Here is a 9,532-nt window from a genome sequence, read left to right on the forward strand (position 1 = left end):
GATCGCTTTCCAGATATGGGTTTCCCTAACTGTGGAGGGGCTATAGACGGCACGCATATTCAAATTTTGGAACCGGATCACCTTGCAATGGTTGGAGTACATCAGTAGGAAGGGGTACTTCTCCATGGTGTTGCAGGCGCTTGTGGATCACCACGGGCATTTCACTGACATCAGTGCAGGCTGGTCCGGAAAGATATATGACGCACGTATCTTCAGGAACATGTATCTTCAGGAACAGAAAGCTGCAAGCAGGGGTTTTCTTTCCAGACCACAAGTTTACACCATAGTGATCCTGGGAGACCCAACGTACCCCTTAATGCCATGGCTCATGAAGTGTTACACAGGAAACCTGTGTTAAGGATAAGTAAGGAGTGGTTCAACAATAGGCTGAGTAGGTGCAGGATGACCGTGGAATGTGTGTTTGGCAGATTAAAGGTGCGCTGGTGCTGCATTTATGGCAGTTTAGATCTCAATGAGGATAATATTTCCATGGCCATAGCCGCGTGGTGTATGTTGCACAATATTTGTGAAGAAAAGGGTGAAAAGTTTGCGCAGGACTGGACTGCTGAGGCAGACTGCCCGCCTGCTGATTTTGAGCAGCCAGATACCACGGCTATTAGAAGGGCACAATGGGGGGCAATTCAAATCAGGGAGGCTTGAAGAAACACTTTGAAGATGAGAACCAGTAATATATGTTGATATGCTCTGGACTACAATGCTTAATGAAATCGAGTTTTGCAAGGAAGCACTTGTGATTTTTGTGGCCTAGGTGTAACCGTACCTTTGTGGGTCACAACTGAGAATACCAATTTCAGGACAAGTTGCTGAGAAATAGGGCAGACATACCCCAAAACTTGTGGGTATTCTTCCATAAGATATACCAAACCAGCAACAAAAGTAAACTTCTGTATCATCACACTGGCTAACAAGATGTCAGAAAAGCAGTTTCCTTAGGTATTCCAGTCCTTGTATCACCACCAAAAACACCAGACTTAAAGATGAGTGGGTCTTTAAAACCAATTTAATCAAATGAAAGGTTCTCCTGATCCCAAAGGACCAGCCACACACCCAGGTCAGTATACAACTCAGATCTTACCCAATAATCACGCTGTTGCCAATCTTTTAGTATCTAAAATCAAAGGTTTATTAAGAAAGAAAGAAAGAAAGAAAGAAAGAAAGAAAGATGAGAGTTAAAATTGGTTAAAGGAATCAAACACATACAATAATTGCAAAGTTCTTGGTTCAGGCTTGTAGCAATGATGGAATAAATTGCTGGCTTAAGTCAAGTCTCTGGTTGCTTCCAAATCATTGGAAGGACCTCAGTCCCTTGGTTAGAATGCTCCCATTGGTGTAAGTCCATAGTCCTGAGGTTTGAGCAGGAAAGAGGCAAAATGGAGATGTTTCCAGGGCCTTTTATATCTTCTGCCATGTGGAGGGAAACCCATTGTTTCAAACAAAGCCTTCAGCACAGCTATTGGAAAATTACAGGTAAAAGATGGAGTTTGGAGTCACATGTCCCTGCATCATTCCACTTACAGAAGAAGCCATTACCTATACCCCAGACAGAACATTCACAGGACAGTCCATTCAGTGTAGATGGGCGTCTTTCATTGTGAGTTAAGTGTCCTTTTGATGAGACACTTAACTTAGAATCATAGAATATCAGGGTTGGAAGGGACCTCAGGAGATCATCTAGTCCAACCCCCTGCTCAAAGCAGGACCGGTCCCCAATTTTTGCCCCAGATCCCTAAATGGCCCCCTCAAGGACTGAACTCACAACGCTGGGTTTAGCAGGCCAATGCTCAAACCACTGAGCTATCCCTCCCCGCTGAATAATTCCTTCACAATTTGCAGGCTAAATATCTTGCTGGTGTTTCCCTGAAGCAAACACATTAGAAATACAGGTATAGAGTCAATATTCATAACGTCAGATACAAATATGATACATGCATACAAATAGCATAATCATATTCAGCGAGTCATAACCTTTCCACAGACACCTTACATGCCACATTTTGTACAAGATTTGTTGTAATTATATAACAGTGGCAGCAACAATGATCTACATGGTCATAGTTTAATCAGATAACGTCACACTAGGCTTCAATGTAAGCAAAAATATGAGAGACTTTGATCCTCCAGCTAAAGAGGACCCAGGCAAAAAGCAGGAAAATAAACCTAGAGGTTCTCATTAAGGTTTACACTCAACCCAGTCGCCAAATTCCCCCTCTTCACAGGCAAGGAAAATAGAGCCCCTACAATATAATCAACTTCATGGTATGTAACTCTGGGTAGTTAACTCAGTTGTAGCCAACATGAGATAGTCAACAAACTCAGCCTCTAAATCCTCCTTTTCCACTGACAAGCCTCCTTAGTGAGTGGGTCAAATTCTGATACATCTCCCCGAAAGGAAAAGGGCTAGAAACATTTTTTTCAAAGAAAATTTCATCTCCTGCAGTCATTTGGCACCCTAGGCACTCTATATTATGCTCCTCTGAGCTGCTGACCCATGCGGACATTATTTAAAATTGTACTCACTTTTAAAGTTAGAGTATATTCTTTGTTCCTGTGCACTAGATTTCAGATGAGTTCAGCAAATCTTCCTTTCATTCCTTTTGTTTGTTTGTTTTTTCCCCCCTGCAAAGTGGCAAAAAAAGTTAGAAGACCTTTGGATTTCTGGTATTTTTAGGATGTTACAATTCAGGCCCCCCATGTCCAAATTACTTCAAAATTGTCAAAAACTGTTACTACATTGGCCCCAGGCCTAACCTACCAACTCTGAAGCTCGTATTCCTTTGTGGATTTTGGGAGGGGGATTGCCTGTATTCCTTAACTTCTGTTTTATACTCATTGCCATTTACCTCTGTGACGCATGGCCAGAAAGGGTTAAGCAGCAATAAGCAGGCTAATTGACCCAGATTCATCCTTTAGGGACATATTGGTAGATAATGTTTGTATTTTTGTGTGTTTACATATATATTATTAGAGGTTAACAATGTAATCCAGCAGTCCCTGTCTATCCTGCATTCTGTTAATTCAGAGATCAAAAGGACATCTTAACATTTAAATGAACTGTACACATAGTGATATCACTGTATTCATCTCTCTTTGAAACGTACAGCAAATCACCTATGAATGGCGGAAAACAGGCAATTGCCTTGTGTTAATCTGTGTAGCTAATTACCAGTGATGCTTAGGAAATCGGTCTACTTCAAAGTCTCCATGATTGCCTATTGTTCGCCTAAGGACTCAGAGCTGGCAAGAGAAGGCCTGGAATTGTATAGAAGACTCTTGGGACCTGATCCTTTTCTCTCAGATCTGCTTCATGCTTCATGCAGGGGAAGCTTAAATCACAAGACTGAGATCTCCAGTCCTAATCTGGATCACCCTGAATATGAACATTGGACTATAACCTATGGGCTAATTCTGAAAGAACTCTTTGCAACTATAAAGTTCACCATCTCCGCTATGAATCTGATCTCAGAACTGTACTCATGTCTGTCTGGATACTGATCTTTTAACCAATACTCTCTCTCTTTTCTTTTTTAATACATTTTAGTTTAGTTAATAAAAATTGGCTGTAAGCGTGTATTTGGGTAAAATCAGAATTATTCATTAACCGGGAGGTTACGTGTCTGATCCTTTGGGATTGGTAGAACTTTCTTCTATGATGAATAAGATTTTCCGTAATCCTGATCATATTTGACTTGGGTGTCTGGGTGGAGGCCTGAGGCTGGGTTGCTTTAAGGGAACTGTGTTGTTGGCTTCTGAGGAACCAGGGAGGTATCATAGAAGCTGTCTTGTGCTGGCTTGGTGAATCTAAGTATTGGAATATCCACCAGCGTTTGGGGATTGTCTACCCCATTCCTTGCAGTTCACCCTAATTGAGTGACCTCAGTGTTGCTCCCTGGGACCCCGGTCAAAACCTCCCTTTTTTCCATTGTTATTATGACGATTTCTTTTTCATTCTTGTTGCTTTTACACCTTCTCTTAACCAAGATTTTTTTTAACCAAAGTAGACTTTTTTCCATCACTGAAGAATTGTGGCTTTTGGGGCATCTAGTAAAATGTTTTTTAAAGCTGTTTAAAGTCTCACTTTTTGTTCTCACTTCTCTGTTTAAATTTTTCCTCCTGTGCAATTTTGCTCATAATTATTTTTAGCTTTGGCAAATGGGCCCTTTTAAAGTTCCAAGGATACAGCTCACTGGTTGGGACTGTATTCTGTTTGCATAAAACAAATGTAATGAGGTCAAAATAACTTGCAGCTAGGCAACGTGTAATGTTTAGTTCATTGATCAATTCATTACTCCCTGTCAGCATCAGGGCTAATACTGAATGATCCCATATGCAATAGATGTGCAATATTAATGATGTTAGAAAATTATTATACCTAATTTGCAGAAACTCCCAGGATATTTTACTATGGACACCATAAAAAGTCCATCATGAAGTCCCATATGATGATGATGCCATTTTTTCCCCTACACTTTCAGCTGCTGCTCCATAAATACAGAGGTTTTGTAAGTAAGATAAGGAGGGGGAGGTAATATCTTTTATTGGACCAACTTGTTTTGGTGAGAGAGAGAGAAGCTTTCCAGCCACACAGAGCTCTTCTTCAGATCTGGGAAAGTAACACAAAGTGTCACAGCTAAAGACAAGGCAGAACAAATTGTTTAGCATAAGTAAACACATAATTCAAGGGACTGTTCCTGGGGAAGTCACCCCTTAGCACCCCTCCAGTCAGAGGGAGGAAAAGAAGGCAGGGGAGCAGCTTGGGGAGGTGTTGTTAGTGGGTTACAGATTGTTATAATAAGCCATAAATCCAGTGTCTCTATTCAGTTTATGATTTTTAGTGTCTGGCAGACTTTGCTAGACTAGGCCAAGATTTCAGCCTGGTTTTAAAAGCTCTCCTCAGCAACATTAGTTGCTGTCCATCCTCTTGTTATTTCTGTACTGTTTTTTTAGTTAGTTTTGTGGCGCTCAACCACTGATTTCCCTGCAGTATCCAGTGAGCTCAGTAACGGGGACCCTTTCACTACTGCACGTTAGGAAACGAGAACTCCTGTGTGGGTTTTCCCCTTGTTCAGACATCCCCCCACCCCTCACGCCACAGAACCATCTCTGCGTTCTGCTCCAGAGTCACGGGCTGGCCTGGCCACGGGCTGAGGGAGCGAACCCAGAGCCGCTCAGGAGCAATGCTTAGAGCAGACGCTAGGCTCCAGTTAACAGAAGGCAGCTGGGGTCTGGGCTGAGTGAGTCCTCCCAGAAAGGCCTTCTGGAGGCTCCATGGTTTTGTTCACACATTCATAGAAATCAGACGGGTTTTCATGGAATCCGGCCTTAAAACTGCAGCCTGAGGCTGCACAGGAACCCGCTTGCCAGTGGTTAGGGCCATGAACCCAGGGCCCAGTGGTGGAGTCAGCACAAGGGCGTGGGACTCCACCAGGGCCTCAGATGGTCACCATTCGGTGCCTGGCTCCCCCTTGCCCCTGGGGGCAGGCCAGGCCTTTCCATCTCAGCGGTGATGGGCAGAAGGGTGAGGGGAGCCGTGCCAAGGATCTGCTCATTCCCCACCCACCTGCCGGGGAGGCTGGTCTCCCACCTGGGCTGGGGCCTGCAGTATGGGCAAGGCAGAGCGAGGCACTTGCCAGTCGCTTGCTCCCCTGTGCCGGCGAGTCCTGCAGGCCATGCTTCACCCCGTGAGGGCTACTGTCCAGCCATGCTCTGCCCTGCTGAGCTGGCGCACAAGGGTGGGAAAGGCCTATGGTGCCCCTCCTCTCCCCCCGGCCACACAGGATCGCTCCAGAGTGCACCGCGGCATGCTGGGTTGCACGTGGAGGGCATGTATTGCCCTGCTTTGCTTGTCTGCCTCCTAACAAACGCCAGCTGGCGGTCGTTAGGGCGTGCTCGCCTCTCCTGCTGCTCCCAGTGCGGTGCCAGTCACTGTGAGACACCCTGCCCTGCCCTGGCACAGGGCCTCAATGCTGGCTGCAAGGTCGCGGCAAACTGGACAATCCAGAGGGGCAGGTGTGAGCATAGGGGCAGGGCCCAGCTCATTTAGATGGCCGCCCATGGCTAGCTGTGTATCCACCGCTCTTCTGCTGGGGGCTTGCTCTGCCTCTCCAGCCCAGCTTTAGCGACTCAGATCGATACAGATTCAACCTCCAGTGACAGGCTCCTATCAAGCACCTTGTGGGACATAAAGCACCACCTCCCTGGCCGAACCCCAGAGGAAGGGTGCCGATGGAAACACTGCCTCCCTTTCTCCAGCTGGCAATCCCCCAAAATGCAGGATCCTCCTGACAAATGGGGGCGAAGGGAGGGTGCAATTTGTGCTGTCCAGCTGTCTTCGTTTTCCAAATCAGGGCTATAACGTGAAACATTAGGTGACCTTCACAATAGGCGTCATCACTACGGCTCTGCCTGTGGTTAGCCGATGTGCAGCAGCGAGTGCCACGAATTCCATATGAGACACACCTTGGAGAAGTGCAATACTCCCCAGGCAGAGCATCACGCGGCGGCTCGGCCTGTAAGGCTGGATCCAGGCCAAGGCTCCAGAGGCCAATCGCTAGGCCAAGGGTTAGTTGTTCCTTGTTTTCATTGGCATTTGACACTTTAACACTATTTTTCAGTCATGTTTTGAAATTTGATTTTTTAGCCATCTATATAGCTGATTAAAAATGGGATGGATTTTTCATGAAAATGTTTGAAAAATGTATGCCTTTTTGGGGAGTCAAAATGCAAAATTTTGACCCAAAAAATTACATTAAGAAACAGAATTCAGAAAACTTCAGCCAGCTCTGCTTATAAATGTGCCACACGGCAACGATTAGTGCTGAGATTATCCATGTTCCTGTCAGCCTCAGACTCAATTTAGGTTTCTAACTTTGGGCAAAACCAGTGCAGCTGCTCCCAAGAATAAGGTTAGTGGAAAAATAAGTCAAAGCATTCAGAGGCCGGCAAGTGTCATCCCTCCCCTCTCGCCGGGGGACGTGAGAGGTTACACAAGGTCACTTCTGGCAAAACTGGGACTAGAAGTCAGGCCTCTAACACAGCAGAGCTCAGTCCTGTCCACTTAATCACAGCAATGCCCAGAAGGAAAGGCCACATCTAGGTGCTTTGCGATGCAACCTATAAAACGGTGTTAGTCCGGCATGTCCACCTTCGCAAGCTGCTTCGAAACCCACAGACGGGTGAGCAACGGGGACATGCAAAGCATCAAGGAACAAACACCAGCCAGGAGTTCCTACTTCTCAGGTTACTGCTCTAGCCAGTAGACCCCACACCACCTCCCTGAGCCAGGAACAGAGACCAGGATTCCCTATCCCCACCATTCAACCTCGTGTGTTATGTCCTTCGTGCGGGCTGGTGCAGAGTGAGAATAACAGCCTGCCAATGCCATCGCTTGCTTGAATGCCTCCGATGGCTCGTGTGGCAAGGCTCTGGCTCTAAGTGCTCGGTTCAAATGCTGCTGCTGATCTATGGAGGGCCGCTGTAAGTGCACATGATGGAATAGCTTCATCTTTTCCATGTAACTACAGCAAGATAGATGTTGAGTGATTATAAGTAATGAGGCATAAAAGTCAGAATTGGTGACAAAAAGATAAAATGCAAAATACCTAACTTAGCAAGCTAAATGGATTCCTGGCCAATGCGAGCTGTGGAGCTGGCGCTCGGGGAGGGGTCAGCGTGCGGAGCCCCCACAGCTGCCCCTACGCCTAGGAGCTGGAGGGCCATGTCGTCCGCTCCCGGGAGCCACGCAGAGCCGGATAGGGAGCCTGCCAGCCTCGCGCCAACTTGGCTTTTAACGTCCTGGTCAGTGGTGCTGACCAGAGCCACCAGGGTCCCTTTTTGATGGGGTGTTCCAGGCAAAAACCAGACACCTGGCTACCCTACCTAAGAGATGGGGCTCCACCAATTCTAGTGCATTGGTTCCTAACCATGCTAGAACGTCAGCTGCTGGGCAGTATGGGTAGAATCCTCACAGGGCCTTTGGCATGGTCATGCAACTCTTACCTTTTAACCTAGAAAAATCACAGGACCACCCCTGCAATCCACAAAGCCTGAGTCAGGCACCTGGGCTCCCGACACAATGCACAAGAGAGCTGGCACCTTACCATGCGATCCACAAACGCCAGCAGACTAGGCGGGGAGCTGCCGAGCCTAACCAATGGGAGCTGCTGAGGCACGGGCTGTGTGGTACGCCCTGCCCCTCTCTTGGAGACAGATGCCTCAGTGCAGGCTGCAGTGATGTTTGGTAGAGGGCCCCTGAGCATGCCTACCAGCCTGTGGCAGCCAAACGCCTGTCGTCCCTCGGTTTGTGAATGGCTCTGGGGCGTAGGTAGGAGATGGGCACCAGGTTCCTGGAGGGAGGCAGCAGAGTGCTCAGAGGCAGGAACGTGGGCACCAAGGGAATTTAGGCACCTACAAGGAGTTTTGAGGATCCCAGTGGAGCCAAAAGTGGGACATAGGCACCGAAACCTGAGATTTAGGGGCCTCAGTCTGGGGCTTAGGTCACAAAGAACCTGCCTGGATCCCACCCTCTGTGTTGCTCTCTGCTGACTGAGAGCACTGTGATCATAAACTCAGCCTACTGGGATGGAGCTAGCAAGACCCTGGCAGGGGCACAACACTGGCCTGTATCCAACAGACACCTCCATCTGCTACTTCCCAAGGCCCTGCACTAACCTCCCCTACAACATTTGCCGCGCCCCGCCCAGGCCCTCCAGCTGTCAAGGCAAAGGTGCTCGGACTGGAGGGTGCAAAAAAGGACACAAACGTACCTTGAGTCTCACTGAAGAGCTTCTCAGACAACCCCAGCTTAATTTGGGGTGGCCATACTTACACTGTGCCTCCTGCAGGCTGGGGCGAGGCTCGGAGGGGTGAGCCGGTCCTCTGTGAATACCTTTACAGGGCAGACATGCAGAGGACCTCATTGCTGAGTTCTTGTGCTGTGACTTGCTTGGTTTTCACTGTTTTTTCACTATCCACATGATGTAGCTGGGCAATGAGCAATCCCAGTTCTGGAGTATGCCCTACACCTCTCCGTTGTGGGGAGCTGTACGTCCCTCTGCCTACACCGTGATGGCATCAGGGCACTCTCATCTTCCCTTTCTTGTTCCTGCTTGTTTCTCAGGCCTGGGAGCCACGAGTGCAGTTGATGTCAGTTCCTAACGTTGCAGGTCCTGGCATACCTCGAGGCAATGACCTACTTAGGAGTAAGTCACATGACGCTTATGAGTAATTGTGTTTCGAGTTCAGAGAAGGAAACTCTTGGAAGAATTGATTCAAATTGCAGAATATTTTTGAATAACTAGCTGATGGCTATTTTTGTTTCTTTATTCACCCAGTTTATAGAACTAGTAATATATTCTCTCATATATTCACTGACCGTGCTATTTGGTGGATTTTGTGACATCTTAAGTGTTTGACAGATAATTGTTGTCATTATATCCCGAGCTCTAATATTAATCAATACCTGCTTGTACTATTATCATACCATGCTGCTGACACTGTTGTTACGGTACCATAA

At 47.1% G+C, this 9,532-nt stretch overlaps 1 long non-coding RNA gene across 1 annotated transcript; it reads right to left on the bottom strand.

Moving 5' to 3' along the window:
- Window positions 1-1,187: 1,187 nt before the first annotated feature.
- LOC141996238 (uncharacterized) lies at window positions 1,188-9,224 on the bottom strand. Its single transcript, XR_012641505.1, has 3 exons — window positions 8,784-9,224; window positions 2,539-2,637; window positions 1,188-1,471 (listed from the first exon to the last, which is right to left on the bottom strand). It is a non-coding gene; the product is annotated as an uncharacterized LOC141996238 (long non-coding RNA).
- Window positions 9,225-9,532: the final 308 nt, after the last annotated feature.

This window comes from Natator depressus, chromosome 11, assembly GCF_965152275.1.
Source record: "Natator depressus isolate rNatDep1 chromosome 11, rNatDep2.hap1, whole genome shotgun sequence".
In the NCBI taxonomy this organism is placed as follows: Eukaryota; Metazoa; Chordata; order Testudines; family Cheloniidae; genus Natator; species Natator depressus.